Source organism: Arachis stenosperma, chromosome 2, assembly GCF_014773155.1.
Source record: "Arachis stenosperma cultivar V10309 chromosome 2, arast.V10309.gnm1.PFL2, whole genome shotgun sequence".
In the NCBI taxonomy this organism is placed as follows: Eukaryota; Viridiplantae; Streptophyta; class Magnoliopsida; order Fabales; family Fabaceae; genus Arachis; species Arachis stenosperma.
This window is the reverse complement of record NC_080378.1, coordinates 87,758,627-87,769,366: the sequence shown is the minus strand read 5'-3', so window position 1 is coordinate 87,769,366 and position 10,740 is coordinate 87,758,627. Positions and strand designations below refer to the sequence as shown.

Sequence of the window (10,740 nt, the reverse complement as noted above, 5' to 3'; positions counted from 1 at the left end):
GAACAGTTTTGGCATCTCACTCTATCCTTTGAAATTCAGAATGATTGGCTTCTTTAGGAACTCAGAATCCAGATAGTGTTATTGATTCTCCTAGTTAAGTATGATGATTCTTGAACACAGCTACTTTATGAGTCTTGGCCGTGGCCCAAAGCACTCTGTCTTCCAGTATTACCACCGGATACATACATGCCACAGACACATAATTGGGTGAACCCTTTCAGATTGTGACTCAGCTTTGCTAGAGTCCCCAATTAGAGGTGTCCAGGGTTCTTAAGCACACTCTTTTTGCCTTGGATCACAACTTTATTTCTTTCTTTTTCTTTCCTTTTCTCTTTCTTTTTCGTTTTTTTTTGTATTCACTGCTTTTTCTTGCTTCAAGAATCATTTTTATGATTTTTCAGATTCTCAGTAACATGTCTCCTTTTTCATCATTCTTTCAAGAGCCAACATTCATGAATCACAAATTCAAAAGACATATGCACTGTTTAAGCATACATTCAGAAACAAAAGTGTTGCCACCACATCAAAATAATTAAACTGTTATAAAATTCAAAATTCATGCAATTCTTATCTTTTTCAATTAAGAACATTGTTTATTTAAGAAAGGTGATGGATTCATAGGACATTCATAACTTTAAGGCATAGACACTAAGACACTAATGATCATAAGACACAAACATGGACAAACATAAAGCATAAATTTTCGAAAAACAAGAAAATAAAGAACAAGGAGATTAAAGAACGGGTCCACCTTAGTGATGGCGGCTTGTTCTTCCTCTTGAAGGTCTTATGGAGTGCTTGAGCTCCTCAATATCTCTTCCTTGTCTTTGTTTCTCCTCTCTCATGATTCTTTGATCTTCTCTAATTTCATGGAGGAGGATGGAATGTTCTTGGTGCTCTACCCTTAGTTGTCCCACGTTGGAACTCAGTTCTCCTAGGGAGGTGTTTAGTTGCTCCCAATAGTCTTGTGGAGAAAAGTGCATCCCTTGAGGCATCTCAGGGATTTCATGATGAGAGGGGTCTCTTGTTTGCTCCATCCTTTTCTTAGTGATGGGCTTGTCCTCATCAATGGGGATGTCTCCTTCTATGTCAACTCCAACTGAATAACAGAGGTGACAAATGAGATGAGGAAAGGCTAACCTTGCTAAGGTAGAGGACTTGTCCGCCACCTTATAGAGTTCTTGGGCTATAACCTCATGAACTTCCACTTCTTCTCCAATCATGATGCTATGAATCATGATGGCCCGGTCTAGAGTAACTTCGGACCAGTTGCTAGTGGGAATGATTGAGCGTTGGATAAACTCCAACCATCCTCTAGCCACGGGTTTGAGGTCATGCCTTCTCAATTGAACCGGCTTCCCTCTTGAATCTCTCTTCCATTGGGCGCCCTCTTCACAAATGTCAGTGAGGACTTGGTCCAACCTTTGATCAAAGTTGACCCTTCTAGTGTAAGGATGTTCATCTCCTTGCATCATGGGCAAGTTGAATGCCAACCTTACATTTTCCGGACTAAAATCCAAGTATTTCCCCGAACCATAGTAAGCCAATTCTTTGGATCCGGGTTCACACTTTGATCATGGTTCTTGGTGATCCATGCATTGGCATAGAACTCTTGAACCATCAAGATTCCGACTTGTTGAATGGGGTTGGTAAGAACTTCCCAACCTCTTCTTCGGATCTCATGTCGGATCTCCGGATATTCACTCTTTTTGAGTGAAAAAGGGACCTTGGGGATCACCTTCTTCAAGGCCACAACTTCATAGAAGTGGTCTTGATGCACCCTTGAGATGAATCTCTCCATCTCCCATGACTCGGATGTGGAAGCTTTTGCCTTCCCTTTCCTCTTTCTAGAGGTTTCTCCGGCCTTGGATGCCATAAATGGTTATGGAAAAACAAAAAGCAATGCTTTTACCACACCAAACTTAAAATGTTTGCTCGTCCTCGAGCAAAAGAAGAAAGAAGATAGTAGAAGAAGAAGAAATGAGGAAGAAGGGAATGGCTTTGTGTTCGGCCAAAGAGGGGGAGAAGTGGTGTTTAGGTTGTGTGAAAATAAAGTGGTGAAGAAGGGTATATATAGGGGAGGGGGGTTCATGGTTCGGTCATGTATGGGTGGGTTTGGGAGGTAAAGTGGTTTGAATTTGAAGGATGAGGTAGGTGGGGTTTTATGAAGGATGGATGTGAGTGGTGAAGAGAAAGATGGGATTTGATAGGTGAAGGGTTTTTTGGGGAAGAGGTGTTGAGGTGATTGGTGAATGGGTGAAGAAGAGAGAGTGTGGTGGGGTTGGTGGGGATCCTGTAGGGTCCACAGATCCTGAGGTGTCAAGGAAAAGTCATCCCTGCACCAAATGGCATGCAAAATCACGTTTTGAGCCAATTCTGGCGTTAAACGTCGGGCTGGTGCCCATTTCTGGCGTTTAACGCCAGGTTCTTACCCTTTTCTGGCGTTTAACGCCAGTCTGGTGCCCCTTTCTGGCGTTAAACACCCAGAATGGTGCCAGATTGGGCGTTAAACGGCCACCTGCTAGCCTTACTGGCGTTTAAACGCCAGTAAGTTCTTCCTCCAGGGTGTGCTATTTTTCTTCCTGTTTTTCATTCTGTTTTTGCTTTTTCAATTGATTTTGTGACTTCTCATGATCATCAACCTACAGAAAACATAAAATAACAAAGGAAAATAGATAAAATATAACATTGGGTTGCCTCCCAACAAGCGCTTCTTTAATGTCAGTAGCTTGACAGAGGGTTCTCATGGAGCCTCACAAATGATCAGAGCAATGTTGGAACCTCCCAACACCAAACTTAGAGTTTGAATGTGGGGGTTCAATACCAAACTTAGAGTTTGGTTGTGGCCTCCCAACACCAAACTTAGAGTTTGACTGTGGGGGCTCTGTTTGACTCTAATTTGAGAGAAGCTCTTCATGCTTCCTTTCCATGGTGACAGAGGGATATCCTTGAGCCTTAAACACAAAGGATTCTTCATTCACTTGAATGATCAGTTCACCTCTATCAACATCAATCACAGCCTTTGCTGTGGCTAGGAAGGGTCTGCCAAGGATGATGGTTTCATCCATGCACTTCCCAGTCTCTAGGACTATGAAATCAGCAGGGATGTAATGGTTTTCAATCTTCACCAAAACATCCTCTACAAGTCCATGAGCTTGTTTTCTTGAGTTGTCTGCCATCTCTAATGAGATTCTTGCAGCTTGCACCTCAAAGATCCCTAGAGAGAGAGGCATGAGGTTTACACTTGACCCTAAGTCACAGAGCCTTGTTGAAGGTCATGGTGCCTATGGTACAAGGTATTGAAAATTTCCCAGGATCTTGTCTCTTTGAGGTAATTTCTGCCTAGACAAGTCATCCAGTTCTTTGGTGAGCAAAGGGGTTCATCCTCCCAAGTCTCATTTCAAATAACTTGTCATTTAGCTTCATGATTGCTCCAAGGTATTTGGCAACTTGCTCTTCAGTGACATACTCATCCTCTCAGAGGAAGAATACTCATCAGAGCTCATGAATGGCAGAAGTAAGTCCCATGGAATCTCTATGTCTCATTTTGAGCCTCAGATTCCCATGGTTCCTCATTGGGGAACTCAGTGGAGGTCAGTGCACGCCCATTGAGGTCTTCCTCAGTGGCGTTCACTTCCTCTCCTTCCTCTCCAAATTCGGCCGTGTTGATGGCCTTGCACTCTCCTTTTGGATTTCCTTCTGTGTTGCTTGGAAGAGTACTTGGAGGGAGTTCAGTAACTTTCTTGCTCAGCTGCCCCAATTGTGCCTCCAAATTCCTAATGGAGGACCTTGTTTCAGTCATGAAACTTTGAGTGGTCTTGATTAGATCAGAGACCATGGTTGCTAAGTCAGAGGGGTTCTGCTTAGAATTCTCTGTCTGTTGCTGAGAAGATGATGGAAAAGGCTTGCTATTGCTAAACCTGTTTCTTCCACCATTATTGTTGTTGAAACCTTGTTGAGGTCTCTCTTGATTCTTCCATGAGAAATTTGGATGATTTCTCCATGAAGAATTATAGGTGTTTCCATAGGGTTCTCCTAGGTAATTCACCTCTTCCATTGAAGGGTTCTCAGGATCATAAGCTTCTTCTTCAGATGAAGCATCCTTAGTACTGCCAGGTGCATTTTGCATTCCAGACAGACTTTGAGAAATCAAATTGACTTGTTGAGTCAATATTTTATTTTGAGCTAATATGGCATTCAGAGTATCAATTTCAAGAACTCCTTTCTTTTGATTAGTCCCATTGTTCACAGGATTCCTTTCAGAAGTGTACATGAATTGGTTATTTGCAACCATTTCAATCAGCTCTTGAGCTTCTGCAGGCGTCTTCTTCAGATGAAGAGATCCTCCAGCAGAGCTATCCAAAGACATCTTGGATAGTTCAGAGAGACCATCATAGAAAATACCTATGATGCTCCATTCAGAAAGCATATCAGAGGGACACTTTCTGATCAATTGTTTGTATCTTTCCCAAGCTTCATAGAGGGATTCTCCATCCTTCTGTCTGAAGGTTTGGACTTCCACTCTAAGCTTACTCAATTTTTGAGGTGGAAAGAACTTTGCCAAGAAGGCATTGACTAGCTTTTCCCATGAGTCCAGGCTTTCTTTAGGTTGTGAGTCCAACCATGTTCTAGCTCTGTCTCTTATAGCAAAAGGGATTAGCATAAGTCTGTAGACCTCAGGGTCAACCCCATTAGTCTTGACAGTATCACAGATTTGCAAGAATTCAGCTAAGAACTGATGAGGATCTTCCAATGGAAGTCCATGGAACTTGCAATTCTGTTGCATTAGAGAAACTAATTGAGGCTTAAGCTCAAAGTTGTTTGCTCCAATGGCAGGGATAGAGATGCTTCTCCCATAGATGTCGGGAGTAGGTGCAGTAAAGTCACCCAGCACCTTCCTTGCATTGTTGGCATTGTTGTTGTTTTCGGCTGCCATGGGTTCTTCTTCCTTGAAGATTTCTGTTAGGTCCTCTACAGAGAGTTGTGCCTTAGCTTCTCTTAGCTTTCGCTTCAAGGTCCTTTCAGGTTCAGGGTCAGCTTCAACAAGAATGCCTTTGTCTTTGCTCCTGCTCATATGAAAGAGAAGAGAACAAGAAAATATGGAATCCTCTATGTCGCAGTATAGAGATTCCTTGAGGTGTCAGAAGAACAGAAAAATAGAGGAAAGAGGTAGAAGAATTCAAACTTAATCAGATAGAGTTCGAATTGTGCATTGAGAAGGAGTGGTACTCCATAAATAGAAGGATGTGAGAAGAGGGGAAGAGAATTTTCGAAAGTTAATTAAAAAGATTTTAAAAAACATTTTTGAAAAATTGATTGATAATTTTCGAAAACTAAAAGTGGAAAAGGAATCAAGTGATTTTTGAAAAAGATTTTGAAATTAGAAATCAAAAAGATATGACTGAAAACTGTTTTGAAAAAGATGTGTTAAAGAAAAAAAAGATATGATTAAAAAGTTATAGTTTTAAAAAGATATGATTTGAAAATAATTTAAAAAAAAAGATTTGATTTTTTAAAAATTGATGACTTGCCTAACAAGAAAAGATATGATTCAAACATTTAAACCTTTCTCAACAGAAAAGGCAACAAACTTGAAATGTTCAATCAAATCATTAATTGTTAGCAAGTATCTTTGAAAAAGGAAAGAAATTGATTTTGAAAACAATTTGATTGAAAAGATTTGATTTGAAAAAGATTTGATTTTGAAAAACTTTGAAACTTGAAAAAAATTGATTTGAAAACAGAATCCTCCCCCTTGTGCCATCCTGGCGTTAAACGCCCAGAATGGTGCACATTCTGGCGTTTAACGCCCAATGCACTACCTTTTTGGGCGTTAAACGCCCAACCAGGTACCCTGGCTGGCGTTTAAACGCCAGTCTGTCCTTCTTCACTGGGCGTTTTGAACGCCCAGCTTTTTCTGTGTAATTCCTCTGCTGCATGTTCTGAATCTTCAATTCCCTGTACTATTGACTTGAAAATAGAACCAAGATCAAATAAACAATGCATGCTAGACACCAAACTTAAAATTAGACACTAAACTCAAACAAGAAACATAAAATATTTTTGGTTTTTATGGTTTTGAAATTTTTTAGGATTTTTCGAAAATTATATGAAAATAGAAAATAAAGGTTTCAGAATTCTCAGTTTGGATTCCAGGGATCATTGCAATGCTAGTCTAAGACTCCGGTCCAGGAATTAGACATGGCTTCACAGCCAGCCAAGCTTTCAAAGAAAGCTTCGGTCCAAAACACTAGACATGGCCAATGGCCAGCCAAGCCTTAGCAGATCATTGCTCCAATAGCAAGATTGATAGAGATCACAAGCTCTTGTGATGATAAGTTGAAACCTCGGTCCAATAAGATTAGACATGGCTTCTCAGCCAGCCAGATTTCAACAGATCATCATGAAACACTAGAACTCATTCTTAAGAACTCTGAAGAAAAATACCTAATCTAAGCAACAAGATGAATCGTCAGTTGTCCATACACAAAACAATCCCCGGCAACGGCGCCAAAAACTTGGTGCACGAAATTGTGATCATCAATGGCGCCATCAACATGGTACGCTCATTGCAATCTCAACTCTCTATCACAATTCCGCACAACTAACCAGCAAGTGCACTGGGTCATCCAAGTAATAAACCTTACGCGAGTAAGGGTCGATCCCACGGAGATTGTTGGTATGAAGCAAGCTATGGTCACCTTGTAAATCTTAGTCAGGCAGACTCAAATGGGTATAGATGATGAATGAAACATAAAGATAAAGATAGAGATACTTATGTATATCATTGGTGAGAGCTTCAGATAAGCGTATGAAGATGCCTTCCCTTCCGTCTCTCTGCTTTCCTACTGTCTTCATCCAATCCTTCTTACTCCTTTCCATGGCAAGCTTATGCAAGGGTTTCACCGTTGTCAGTGGCTACCTCCCATCCTCTCAGTGGAAATGTTCAACGCACCCTGTCACGGCACGGCTATCCATCTGTCGGTTCTCGGTCAGGCCGGAATAGAATCCAGTGATTCTTTTGCGTCTGTCACTAACGCCCCGCCTGCTAGGAGTTTGAAGCACGTCACAGTCATTCAATCATTGAATCCTACTCAGAATACCACAGACAAGGTTAGACCTTCCGGATTCTCTTGAATGCCGCCATCAGTTCTTGCCTATACCACGAAGACTCTGATCTCACGGAATGGCTGGCTCGTTTGTCAGGCGAGCACTCGGTTGTCAGGCGATCAACCATGCATCGTGTATCAGGAATCCAAGAGATATTCACTCAATCTAAGGTAGAACGGAGGTGGTTGTTAGTCACACGTTCATAGGTGAGAATGATGATGAGTGTCACGGATCATCACATTCATCAAGTTGAAGAACAAGTGATATCTTGGACAAAGAACAAGCGGAATTGAATAGAAGAACAATAGTAATTGCATTAATACTCGAGGTACAGCAGAGCTCCACACCTTAATCTATGGTGTGTAGAAACTCCACCGTTGAAAATACATAAGAACAAGAGTGATCATTGGTTTCGGCCCCAGAGAGGGAACCAGAAGAACCAAGATGAAAATACAAAAGCAAAAGGTCCTACTTATAGAAAACTAGTAGCCTAAGGTTTACAAAGATGAGTAAATGACATAAAAATCCACTTCCGGGCCCACTTGGTGTGTGCTTGGGCTGAGCAATGATGCATTTTCGTGTAGAGACTCTTCTTGGAGTTAAACGCCAGTTTTTATGCCAGTTTGGGCGTTTAACTCCCATTTAGGTGCCAGTTCCGGCGTTTAACGCTGGGAAATCTGAAGGTGACTTTAAACGCCGATTTGGGCCATCAAATCTTGGGCAAAGTATGGACTATCATATATTGCTGGAAAGCCCAGGATGTCTACTTTCCAACGCCGTTGAGAGCGCGCCAATTGGGATTCTGTAGCTCCAGAAAATCCACTTCGAGTGCAGGGAGGTCAGAATCCAACAGCATCTGCAGTCCTTTTCAGTCTCTGAATCAGATTTTTGCTCAGGTCCCTCAATTTCAGCCAGAAAATACCTGAAATCACAGAAAAACACACAAACTCATAGTAAAGTCCAGAAAAGTGAATTTTAACTAAAAACTAATAAAAATATACTAAGAACTCAACTAAAACTACTAAAAATATACTAAAAACAATGCCAAAAAGCGTACAAATTATCCGCTCATCAATACATATTCTCAAAGGGCAAATATCAAAATTGAAGGAATTCACAGAGTTACAGAAGGATTCAGTGCAAAAAGCAGAGAAAAGGAGCTTGCTGGCGAAAAAACGCTAGTAAGGGGTACTTTGGGCGTTAAACGCCAGAATGGGCACCATTATGGGCGTTTAACGCCAGTAAAGGTGCCATTTTGGGCGTTAAACGCCAGAATGGGCACCATTCTGGGTGTTTAACGTCAAGTGTGCAGCATCCTGGGCATTTAGCAAAACGCCCAGTGATGAAGGGAATTCTGGCGTTTACCCTGGCTGGCATTAAACGCCCACAATGGCCAGCATTTGGGCGTTAAACGCCAGAATGGATACCATTCTGGGCGTTTAACGCCAGAAAGGTGGGGGACAGAGATTTTGCTTTCTAATCAAAATTTTTTCAAACTTTCTTGTTTTGATCCATGATTTTCTACATAAACACATTTCAAACTTTCATCATTCACCTTCAAATTTTCAAAAATTAAAATCATTCTTTAAATCTCTCTCAAATCCTTCCCAAATCTTCTTCAAATACTCAAATATTCTTCAAATTCTTTCCATATCTTCTCATATCCCCTTCAAAATTTTCGAAATCTCTCCCCCTCCCTTATAAATATACGTTCGGCCATCCCTTTCTCCCCACCATTCGAATTTGCTCTCCTCCTCTCTCCCCTCTTTCCTTTCTTTTGCTTGAGGACAAGCAAACCTCTAAGTTTAGTGTGCTTTTCCGTGATCACTAAGCTAAGATTCATCAAGATCATGGCTCCTAAAGGAAAACAAACCAACTCAAGAGGCAAGAAAGAGAATAATCCAAAGAGTCTTTGGAATCAAGAGAAGTTCTTAACCAAAGAACATGAAGACCATTATCACAAAATAATGGGTCTGAGGTCAGTGATCCCGGAAGTCAAATTCGATCTAAAAGAAGATGAATATCCGGGGATCCAAGAGCAAATTCGAAACAGAGGATGGGAAGTTCTAACCAATCCTGAGATAAAGGTTGGAAGAAATATGGTTCAGGAATTCTACTCAAATCTGTGGCTGACAGATAAGCAGAGAATGACTGGAACTGCTTTCCATACTTACAGAACCATGGTCAGAGGGAAAGTTATCTACTTCCATCTGGACAAAATAAGAGAGGTCTTCAAATTGCCTCAACTGTAAGATGATCCTGAATCCTTTAATAGGAGAATGGTGAGAGCAGATAAGGGGTTGGATCAAGTTCTAGAGGACATTTGCCTCCCTGAAACTAAGTGGATAACCAATTCAAAAGGTGTCCCAAACCAACTCAAGAGGGGAGACCTCAAACCAATTGCAAGAGGCTGGCTAGACTTTATTGGGCGTTCCATATTGCCCACTAGCAACCGTTTTGAGGTCACTATCAAGAGAGCAGTGATGATTCATTGCATTATGCTTGGAAGAGAAGTGGAGGTTCATCATCTGATTGCTTGTGAGATCTACACAATTGCAAACAAGAATTCCACTGAAGCCAAACTGGCTTACCCAAGCTTGATCTCCTTGCTCTGTAAAAAGGCTGGGGTGAAGATGGGAGTAGATGAATTCATCCCAATTGAACATCCAATCACCAAGAAGTCAATGGAAGGACAAATGCAAGACAACTCCATCAAAAAGAGGGCGCAGGAGTTCCTCCCTGAATTTCCTGAAATTGACTACTAGGCCAACCTAGAAGCATCTATCACCAAGATGCAAGAAACTATGGAACAACTTAAGGAAGAACAGCAGAATCAGAACTGCATGCTCTACAAATTGCTGAAGGAACAAGAGAAGCAGGGGCGTGAACTTCAAGAGTTAAAACGCCAAAAGCTCTCCCCTCAAGTTGAGGGAGCATCCACTTCTCAAAATCAAGGTTGTTGAGTCCTAACTCTGTGATAACCTCTATCCTTAGGAGTCTATTTAAATTTTTGTTTTCTATTACTATTAGTCTTATCTTATATCTATTTTTGAGTCTTGTTCTTAATTCATGATTAATAAAATTTAAGGTTCATGTCTCAAAGCTATGAATGTCCTATTAATCCATCACCTCTCTTAAATGAAAAATGCTCTAATCACAAAAGAACAAGAAGTACAGGATTTCGAATTCATCTTTGAAACTAGTTGAATTAGTTTGATGTGGTGACAGTACTTTTTATTTTCTGAATGAATGCTTGAACAGTGCATATGTCTTTTGAATTTGTTGTTTTAAGAATGTTAAAATTGTTGGCTCTTGAAAGAATGATAGAAAAGGAGAAATGTTATTAAGGATCTGAAAAATCATCAAATTGATTCTTGAAGCAAGAAAAAGCAGTGAATCAAAAAAAATTAATAAAGTTGTGATCCAAGGCAAAAAGAGTGTGTTTAAGAACCCTGGACACCTCTAATTGGGGACTTTAGCAAAGCTGAGTCACGATCTGAAAAGGTTCACCCAATTATGTGTCTGTGGCATATTTGTATCTGGTGGTAATACTGGAAGACAGAGTGCTTTGGGCCACAGCCAAGACTCATAAAGTAGCTTTGTTCAAGAATCATCATACTTAACTAGGAG

The 10,740-nt window shown here is 40.8% G+C and overlaps 1 non-coding gene across 1 annotated transcript; it reads left to right on the top strand.

The window, feature by feature from the left end:
• Positions 1-4,423: 4,423 nt before the first annotated feature.
• Positions 4,424-4,531, top strand: LOC130965055 (small nucleolar RNA R71). The gene has a single exon (XR_009081112.1). It is a non-coding gene; the product is annotated as a small nucleolar RNA R71 (small nucleolar RNA).
• The last annotated feature ends 6,209 nt before the right edge of the window (positions 4,532-10,740 follow it).